We start from the raw sequence: 10,953 nt of genomic DNA, 5'->3' as shown, positions 1-10,953 counted from the left end.
TGCTTATTCTTGTTTTGTCAAGTTATATTCTGTAGATGTTCCTAGGAAATGTAAATTTTCTGTGTGGGTAATCATATGATGAAACATCTTTGTGTTTAGGTGATCATTAACTGGACAGATACTGTATTTGGAAAGTGCCTGTCTGTCTTCTGTGATTTAACATTAAAAGCTCCATGAGACTTTTTAAGTGTCTTCTAGGACACAAACCTTTCTTCAGATGAATTTAAGTGGAATCTATTCTAGTTTTTCAATATATCCAGAATATTAYCTCATATTACACAGTAATTATGTGTACTTTAATATGTAATACTTATTTTTAATTATATTAGTATTTCTATACTATAAGTACAATTCAGGGGCCACACTCAACCTGCTTATATGGTTTTTATTTAAGGTTTGTATTGCTTTCATTTTAAAAGAATGAGTTGTAGGAATGAATGCAAACATGTCAGCAAGGAGCCTGAGTAGTGGCACAACTTYCTTCCTATCAATATGATGCTGTTTTGTTAATAGGAACCTTCCTATTTTCTCACCATCGACATCTTTCTGAAGCCTGCACCCTTTCTGAGGAAAATGTGGATATAAGGCTCATGTACTTGGTTAAAGTATCTAAGAGAACATGGTAATTTAAGATGCTCTTGCAATCTRTTTTCTTCCAGCAAAAATGTCTTTTGAATGTGCCTGGGCTTTCCCATCTCYGAGMAGCAGAATGAATAAAGAAACARTAAGATATCATGAAGATATAAAAGGAGACAGTTTTATAACTGTGAGAGTATTCCTAATTGTACTTAACAATTTATGAAATCATAAATCACAGAATCACAGATGGTGAGGTAAAGCTTTTGYAATGCTTGAGGGCCTCTTATTATTCTAAGAGTGACTGATGTATGTAAACGTATTATTATTTAAACAGAGCAGTTCATTGTGGTTGAAATTAAGATTTTGGTTGTAAAAGTGACTTCTTATTAGGACTTCTCAATGTGAAATGCCTTACAGWAAAGGAAACAAAGAAAATATTACATGTAAATGGTTATTCCTAAGCTTATTGAATAAATTGAGTCTCTGAATATAACCCTGCATTTACCTGCCATTAGATTGGGCTTGAATTTGTAGCCATAGTGCAGAATTCAGTCTTTGGTGCCTATATGTCTTGCAAATTGTAAATATATTTTTGAATGCTCTTTTAAAGTAGTCTCTAATTTCTCAACCATATGTATGTATTTCTTACTGCTGGGAATGTTGGATAAACACTGACAAACCAGCAGTAATGCAAATCACTGGAAACTAATGGAAAAATTATTTCACCAGTGTCAGTGCAGAAGAACTCAGCTGAGGTTACATTTTGTTTGGAGACTTCCTGTTCTCATTGGGGATGATTCAATTTGAGATGATRCAGTTATGGATGGGCTACCAGTGTCAAATCATGTGCAACAAAACATTTTACCTGCTCATGCTTGGTGTTGTTTCCACWGAAATAAACACTAATATTACTACCGATTTTAGTACCCTTAGGAGCACAGTTCTGCTGGCTTGKGGTTGGGTGTTTTTTTTTTTGGCAAGGTAGTTATTTTTTTGGAGTAGCACTTGCAGTGAGTTTGCTTGAATGTGAGAAGCAGAACTGTGAAAATGAGACTGTTCTAATTGATAGAGCTTTTGGGAACTTTCTCCKTTCTTGCAAATTAATGAAATTGTCTTGATTTGATCAATTTGGATGGTGTGTGACAGTGAGATAATGTACTGGCCTTTCTATCTGAAAATCTCACTGCTATTTGGATTGATGGCACCAGGCCAGTGTCTAATGGATGCATTTATCTACATTACAGAAGAAGTTCCTGTAGTCTGGACTTTTGCTTCAGAGAGCTTGAGGATTTAGTGATTTTTTTAATCCTAGGATGAAAATTTTCCTGTTAGAGCTATGCCCAATATCTGTTGATATTCTGTGCAGGATTTTATTGTGTTTATAATAATCAGATTGACATCTATGTTTTCAGCAACTACTTGGATGAAATAAAGAATGAAGTTTTAGTGGCTCAGCATGATCTCTGCTTTTGAGGAGGGCTAAGGAGATATTTAGCATCATCTTCATACCCTTCTGATTCTGGGCTTTATTCAGTACTGTGCATTGCATACTGAAAAGCGTGCAGTAGAATTGAAGTCATTTTCTGTCATGAATTTTCTGGTTCTGTGCTCTCAACTGCGTGCATCACCTCCCTCCTTGCTGATTCGCTAGCAGCTCCACGTAATCAGCTCATGCAGTATTTCATAAATCCTATTTTCAGGCATTTCCTGGCCTGTTCATTCTGTTCCTCATCTGCACATCTGCTCCTTCTGTGGAGATATTCATTTGTCTTCTGCTGGTTGCAAACTTCCAGTCGTTGATCTAGTGCCTGAGTGCTTACCTGTCACATCTGCAAGGGTCTCCTGACACCAGCACTCATTGCTGCTGCAGAGGACACAACACTGGGCAAACACTGCCTGGCCAGCAGCTATTCCTTGTTTGTGCTTCAGTTACTCTCTGTCCCACCCTGCTTTACCTTATGTAATGCCTTGTAAAGGAGACCACGAGGCAGTCAGAAGTATTTGTTTTCAGTGAAATGAGACATTTCTTTTCCAATCACATCATGTTTCCCTCAAATATTTCTATTCCACTGGAAGCACTAAAATCCAGGCTTTCCTCTGTAAGTAAATATATGGATGATCTGCCATACAGTATCTGSAAGGGCTAGCATATCATATATTATTGAAAGCAGATAAAATACACTCAGATGTGATCAGCTAGAGCTTAGCCAATTTCACTGCAGTCTGCAGGCTGGCAGGAGCACAAGGATACTTTTTCTTGTGGTAGTGGAAGCTGAAGCAAGGAGATTAAAGATAAACTACTGGGCTTATGCTATATTGCAACTGTTATGAATGTTAGGGTCTGTATGTGGCATAAATAAACATAAAACTCGATTTTGCCTTAAAATACTGCGAAAAAATTTGAGTGCTCTACCTGCCATAAATTGGTTCCCTCAATCTTTCATCTGAGTACTTGCAGAGAGGGAAGTCTSACAACCAGAATCTGCATGTGTTTCTGGGGAGAATTTAGGTGYTTAGCCTTGACCCTACTAAGAGATTTCTGAGTCATTTTCAGATCAGCTCTGACTGCATTGTTTGTTTTCTAAAGCATAATAAGATTTCATTGTTACTTACATCTTTGGATTAAGGACTATAATCTGTTGATCCCTAAAATGTCATCAGATAATCTGTTTAATCATAAGCAAAAGCTGATCTTGATAGTCCATATGAGTTATGCAAATTAATTCAGGCACATTACTACCATGCAAGTGTAGAAGCTTTCAGCAGAGCTCTCTTTCTCATTAGTTCACAATTAAAAGTAGATTTTTGTCTGAGTTTAAATTCACACATCTTTGTCCCGAGGTGTATAATTGAAATCTCTCATGGAGCCTGACATTACATTTTGGCATTGTAAAACATCTTAATTTTGAAGCAAGTGTCTAAAATATTTATGATGCAAGGCACTCGGTAGTGGCTTCGTGATTAATTTTAAATTATTGATAGCACAATTATCTAGGCAGGCCCAAACTCTAGTGCCACAACGCGCTCCAGCGTTCACTTTCCATAAAGTTCCCTGACAGAATTCCAGGGATGTTACCCCGGGAAGAGGCCGCTGCCTCCCGCAGTTCCAGCTCTGGACAGCAGAGGGCGCTGCTGACCTGGTTTCACCTCTACCCACAAAGCAGGAGGACTCAGAGCGAATCCCTCAGAGTGGATTTTTTTGGGAAAAAAATAGCTCTGTATATCCCCTATAGAAGGAATTGGTATGCCAACGGGTAATAAGACCTCTGGGCTTAAGTGCTGCATATTACTTGGCTTGTGAAAGCTTTGGTTGATACAACTGACAACCCATCATAGCAGTTCACTTGTCTTGCTTGGCTCTCAAATGATGTTATTTGAAGCTACAGAACTGGTTTGAGTTTACAAAGACATTAACTAACCCCTGTGGCTATCACATCCCACATGATAGTTGCATCATCTTTGCAATAACTGAACCCTCATGAATTTAAGAAGGGTCCTGTATTTAAARACTGGCCCTTCTTGACAACTAACTGAATTCTCGTGTGGTTTCCACAGAGGTGAGTGACCACGGATATGACCAATGCATTATTTTAGCTGTCAGTGGGGGTAGAGGGAGCACCTGAACACTTCCTGTTAGAATTTTATGTTCAGAAGCTACTCTGAGCCAAATTTTATGTTCAGAAGCTACTCTGAGCCAAACTCCATTTCCAGAAAAAGTATGTGCAGCTCAATCCTTTGTAATTTCTTTCTGAGTCATCAGCCCTGTAGGAACGAGTGTCTGTGCTTGGATGAAGCCTTGAAGGAACAGAGCTGGAGGCACTACTGACAATGAGAAAAGAAAATGAAGTGTGTAGTAGACCYAGTGTCATGTAGGAATATTTCTGTTGCTCATCCCTGTTCCCTTGCCTCAGGCTGCTTTGGACTAGTTTGACATTCAGGCCTCATGTTGTGAAATGCTGAAGTAAGCAGACCTGTGTCTGTAATATACCTAATATAATGGAACCTGTTCCTGATTAGATCTCAGAGTGGTGCTGTAATACACRGTACTTGACTTCTGCCTGGCAGCTCATGTGCCAAGGGAAGTATTTCCAGCCATTTAGTTTCTCTGTTTTTTTGTTCAGAAGCTGTTCTTCCCAGTCTCTGGCTCTCCTGGGGATTCCCAGGTGGTGAATATTGAGCTGTTATTTGCACCTGGAGTGCTTGACTGCTGCATCAGGCACCTGCAGTCTGCATTTGCTTCTTCCTCTCCAGCACAGCTGAGAGCCAATTGCTATATTGGCATGATGTGTACATCATAAATCAAAATTCTGTGTTCAAATGTGGAAATCCTGTACTAACAATCAGTTTCTGTGAGATGTTGCAAAACAATTTGTCTCAGATCCAGRTCCCAGCCCGCAGAGGGCAGCCCGACCCTGTGTTTTACTCCAGCGATGTGCTTAACTTGGGAATTCAGTCATCTGCTGGCATTTCTATCAGCGTGACTTGCTGTGAAATAAACAACTGAATGTTGTGGAGAGTTGGCATCAGCTTGAAGCTCAAACAGATTCAAAAGTGAACTAAAAAAAAAAAGAAAGTGACTAAATTAAACCTTCTGGGTTTTTTTTTTTTTTTTAACATGTTGAAAGAAAAATATTGCGTGAAAAAACTCWTCTAGATCTGAGCTTTAAATACATTACACGTATAACTGATAGATTTATTGGTATATGTCAGCAGGCAAGAGAAAGAAAATGCCCAGAACCTGTGTACATGAATGTATTGGGCAATACTAACAGGAAAAGTGGGTTTTTTCCTAATTATTTTCAGGAATCTTTCAAGATTCGAGTTTAGGGTTGCTATGACTCTAAGACTGTGCTTTTGGCTGGTTGGCTCTTTTTCTTTCCCAAGTAAAGCAGCCATCACAGTTTCCAGGAAATTTTGTCTARGAGGGTGTGTCTACGTGCAGACATTTGCCTTGACTATAAAACTGATCAGTGCCAGCTCAGGTACCAGGGGCTGATATCTTGACATAGKATGACAAGGAACACGGCATTCAGTTCCTGAAAAAGAGCCAGTACTTTGTGCTCTCCAATCAAATTGCATCCACCAGCTAATTAAGGAATGATCTTGATATGCTCTGAAAGGAGGCCTGTCCAATTCTATAATTCTCAGCCAGAGGGCCCTGCAGTACAGAGCTCAGGATAGAAAATACGGATGAAGAAAATAGCATTGGAGAAATTAAGACAGTGATGTGTGAATTCCAGGAGCACAGGGAGAAACCTAARTATCTTATGACCAGACATCAGATTACACACTGAGTACTTTCATGATGATTTAGATAATTAATTTTTTTTGGCCACAGACTATCTACCCCACACAAGCTTGGCTGTTCACAGCAGAATGTAATATTTACATTTCTCAGAGTTTGGCTTATTGTAATTGCAACCATAGGTGTATTTTCACTTCTGATTCATCAAATTTCACTGTGCATAGCAGTGCTGAGAGATTTTGACTCTAGYTTATTCAGAATATTCTTTGCTATTCTTGCATTGTTTGCTATTCATAAAAATCTTTGCTAAAGTGAACTTAGACCAAGGAAATGCCTGCTATGTTTTGCATGATGTAAAAGTTACTCTATGTAAAAACTCTTGCACATTTAACCAATTCTAACTGCATACTTTGATTCAGTATGGCCACAGCAAATTCTTTAGGGTAAAGAGTAAAGTAGGGCACACAGTGAGATAATGCCGTTACTTGATGCAGCTCTGAAAAGTATACCATTAGCAACAAAGGCAGTTTGTGGGATTGTCTCTGCATCTCCTGAAGGCAGCTGCTGATGCAGGTACTCCATAATGGAAGGCCACTGGTTTGGTCAGGCAGGACCTGTCCTTGGTGAAGCTGTGCTATCTGTGAAATCACCTCCTTGTTCTCCATGTGCCTCAGCAGAGCTGCTCGGAGGATCTGTTCCCWGGCACAGGGGTGAAGCTGAYRGGTCAGKAGTTCCCAGAGTCCTCATTTCTAGCCTTTTTAAAAATAAGAGTAATGTTTCCCTTTTTTCTGGTCACCAGGGATTTTACTTGACTTCCRTGACTTTTCAAATATGGAGAATGGCCTGGTGACTACATCAGCCAATTCCCTCAAGACTCTGGGATGCATCTCATCAGCTCCCAYAGACTTGTATTCACAGCTCTTATTCACAGTGCATCATGTGTGACCTTGTGAGAACCTGATGCAAAACCTGATTAAGTTTCTGACTCCGAGCTCTTCTTTGGGATCTTCCTGTTAAGGTTCACACACAGAGCTGACACTGAAGTTCTTCARCAGTTAATTCTACCCAATATTGAGATGACCTTTCCAAATCTGACTCTCAGAAAAGAATTTGTCATTTTGGCCCTTGTGTCCTAAGTTCCCACAGGTACAACAGTCATTTTGATGGAAGAGCTATATAGAGTCGGCATTAACAGGCTTATCTGAAGGCTTTTCCTTAGTTTTCCAGGATAATCAATATTTCTGGCTTATATAAAACCAATAGCATTCACTTTTTGGGTTATTAAAGTATGGTAGTCAGGAGTGGCTCAGGATAACATAAGTTCAATMTTGTAACTTTTGCCATACAAGTGTATATTCCACAGACAATATGGAGAGTTGAATAACATGTATAAAAAGAAAATGTTTAAAGAAAACCTGAATAAGAAGAAACAAGAAGGATGATTCTGGGATTTGTCTTGTTCAGGAGAACTTTCCATAATTTTGATTTTTTTATGGTTTTTTTTTCTATGATTAAGTCTCTTTTTATATATGTATGTGGGATATTTGGGAAAGAAAAAGTCTTAAGYGAAGATTTCTATTAATATTTTGTGKSAGTAATTTGGAGCTCAGTTYTCCTTTGAMATATATAAATGGGAACTTTTCTCCAAAAAGATTAGTGGAAACTGCCCTGGAAGCTCAGTGTAATCAGTGAAAGGCCATGCRTTTATGTGACTATCTTGTCCATTACTGACTAATTGCAAATTCTAGTAAGAGTCTTATATTGAAACTAAGAGAGCTGTCTTGCTTTCTTGTCATTCATGTCACAGAAAACTATTTATTCTGAGCTTATTGAAATTCTGATTAAATTATCAGGCTTAGTAATGCTCTAGATTTTGTTCCTTTCTAATATATGAGCTATAGGTCYGATTTCCCTAAAAAAGAAGCCAGTAGCATTATGGTGGAATATATGGGGAAAATTTGTAGAAAAATCCCATCATTTCCATTATTATTCAGGCCAATCTTGGCCATCCTTGTCATTTGCCTTGCCCACAGAAGTTGTTCATGGAAACATACTTCTGTGAGGATTTGTGTGTCTCAAAAAATACCCTGACTTTTCTCCCAATTATTTTCAAGAGCAAAGACCTTGCATTGTGCAAAAATAGGTTTATTCTGACTGATGAGTTATCTGCATCAGACAAAGATGCAATGCTGACTTTCACCTGTTTTTTAAATCCCTAAGTCTTTGCTGATTTGCATTAAAAAAACAGATTGACATACAACTTATAGGATCTTAATTACTTTTAAAACTGTTATCCTACTTTTTATGAGACAACCTGGCTCAAAAGTAATGAAAGGAGAACTTWCCTTTTTTATATTCACACAATGGCTAAGTGACAGCAAGGTATGCTGCACAGRGAGCACAGTCCAGTACTTGGGATAYTTTTCTTTGAAGGTGCAAGTTCTGTGGTTTGGTCTGACATGGATTTTCTCTGTGACCTTGGACAACACACTTAGCTCCTCAAGGGCATGGAGACAGGATTTGGAAACACCTTGTCTGGTAAAATATATTAATGTTTGGGCATCTCTAAAAARTCATGAAGTGCCTGTTTGGCTCTCAAAGCCTGAATACCTTTTAAAAATTACCTTGATGGATCTTTTAACACCGTGAGTTAGAAGCTTAGGCTGTCTGCACAGTCAATAGCAGAATGCARGAGGTAGGATCCTACTTCCCAGCTGACTAATTCAGAAGCCTCAGGTAGATGCCTGAAATAAAACAATGTCAATCACTGCTCCTTAATGGACTTCTAAAGTAGTCAGGAAATGGCTCAATCAAACAGCTCAACAGCTTGCTGCTGCTAAAAAGAATCATCTCTGTTGCCTCTAATGGTTCCTCACCCTTCCTGGCTGTGCGGTTCTGCCCTCGCTTTCAGTCATGTTCCAGTGATTATCTGAGCCTTTGCTTCAAAGAGCAAATTAGGGAATTTGGATACAGAAAGTGAGCAACTCTTTGCTAATTAATGAGCTAAAGTAGTTCCACGAGGATCAAGCCAGTGCTGCAGTGAGGGAAGGAGGAGTTGGGTTGRAGTAAGAGAACAGGGAGCGCACAGGAGAGCGAGCAAGCCTTGGATTGGCTCGTGCATCTTCTCTGACTCAACTTCACCTGTAAAATAATAATAATCGCGTCTCATTTCTCTGTATCTTCTTTTTCMATCCTCTTCAGCTTCCTTCGACATTCCCTAGATACTGGCAGGATCTSAGAGAGCAACTACAGGAGCTGATTCGGCTGCCCACGTGCAGGTTGCCCAACTGGTACTTGTGGTGAATGAAGATGTGGCCTCCAGAAGTGGTAACTGTCTCCAYTGCAGATTTTCTCCTTTATTTTAATTTCTCTTCTTAAGTGCTAATTGCTACAAAACTTGTAGGGATGTAGAACTTGTTCTGAATTATACCTTTTAGTCAACCTAAATTGAAATTCTCCATATCCAAATCTGAAAATTCTTGGAGGCGACTTGATGGAGGGGACAGACAGGAAAATAAAACTCCATCAGCCTCAGTTCTTCCAGAAACCCAGCTAAAAAGCTTGTTTTAATAAATGAGTGCTGTATCTGACCCATTTTAGCATTCTCTGGCCAACAGGACTGTTGAACTTCTCTGCCATAGAGAGTTTACACAATGAATGGAATAAACTCTTTGTGTTCTATAGAATATTAAGGTACAAATGCCTTTCCCTTCCTACTTCCTAGCARTATAAAGAAAGGAAACTCTTCATTAAAAAGCTAATTTCTGCATGTTCCTGAACCTTCTTTTTAGAAACATCTATTAAGTACCATAMAGGAGAACCTGTGATAGTGCTAGTCAGAAACTCACTAAAGGAAGTGCATAGGAAATGACTTAATTAAAAATACAAAATACTGTCATACTGCACTGACTGAGGAAAAGCTTGGCCCTTTTGGAAAAGGAAGAAAATTTTAGTTGTTTGCATGGAAAATTCTTATAATTTCAGAAAAGAAGCAGAGAAAGAAGTTGTTTTTCGAGGGATATCAGATCACCAGTTAAGGATAATGCCATAGTTTAGAAAGAGAAGCAAAACTTAAGTTTTTTTTTATTCCTGCTGTAGGATTCAGAAGCATTTGCAAGGGGCAAGAAAACAGAATGACATAAGAAACATGATTGAATTGAAGTATGGGGTCGATTTGCCAGAGTAGAGGCACTGGCTGAGCTGCGCTTTCAAACAACAGTGGGGACACGTGATACATCTCTTACTAGCATCCATTCCTGACCTGTGGCCACATGATAATGCAGTCTTTACCACCTCTCCTAGATAAGATTCTGGTATTTGTGGGTTTTTTTTCCCATGGAAGATTTGTGTAGGCTACTTGCTAGTATGAAGATGTATAGTGGATGGTAAATCAGGGTGGAGGAGTGTGATTCAGTCTCTCCTGTCATTTAGTTTGCATGTTGGCTCTTTGCTGAACATTACAGATTGGGCTTTCTGTTTTTTAGTTGATAGTTCCCCATTCTGAAATTGATAAAAGTCTGCTCTAATSTTTTAACTGCACTGTTCTGATGTKGTCTTCTGACCTGTCATTCCTGACAAACTAGATTGTTGCTTTGCTTWACTCCTGCCATCAGCTAATAATCTGGTGGCATAGGGGTTTTCTTTTTAGTATGGCATGAGAATATTTGGCTTTACCAGGCTGGAGGCTAGGCTGCCACGGGTRAAAGTGTCCACCAGATACTGATCTTATTTTTCTGGCGCGTTGCAGTTGGTCGYTTGGTGCTTTTATTAAGGTGCCAGGAGGAAGCTGAGTGCTCTTTTCCCGTTTGTTAACGCCAAGGCTGCTTTGCAGACAGCCTTGCTAGAAATTCTGTGTTTATATACAATTTACATACAGTTATGCAGGTGTATCTTTGCTGTTCGGTGCGTGAATTTCAAGTTGTGCCACAGACTTCAGCGCCAGGTCCCGAACACAGAGAGCTGCYGTCGCACGGCGCTGTCAGTGACTCCGGGAGCAGACACGCCTATCCAGCACTCCAAGGAACTGGAGCTCTGCCGCGCTGCTCTCCTTGGCGTTCCTGGCTTTTGCCACCGGCGCGGCTGTCCCCGGGCGCGTCGCCCTCTGCGGCACCGCGCCCCGCACCCCGCCG

Source organism: Malurus melanocephalus, unplaced genomic scaffold, assembly GCF_030028575.1.
Source record: "Malurus melanocephalus ecotype Western Australia unplaced genomic scaffold, MMel_1.1 scaffold_122, whole genome shotgun sequence".
Taxonomy (NCBI): Eukaryota; Metazoa; Chordata; class Aves; order Passeriformes; family Maluridae; genus Malurus; species Malurus melanocephalus.
The sequence above is the reverse complement of the archived record's forward strand: the minus strand, read 5'-3'. Positions refer to the sequence as shown.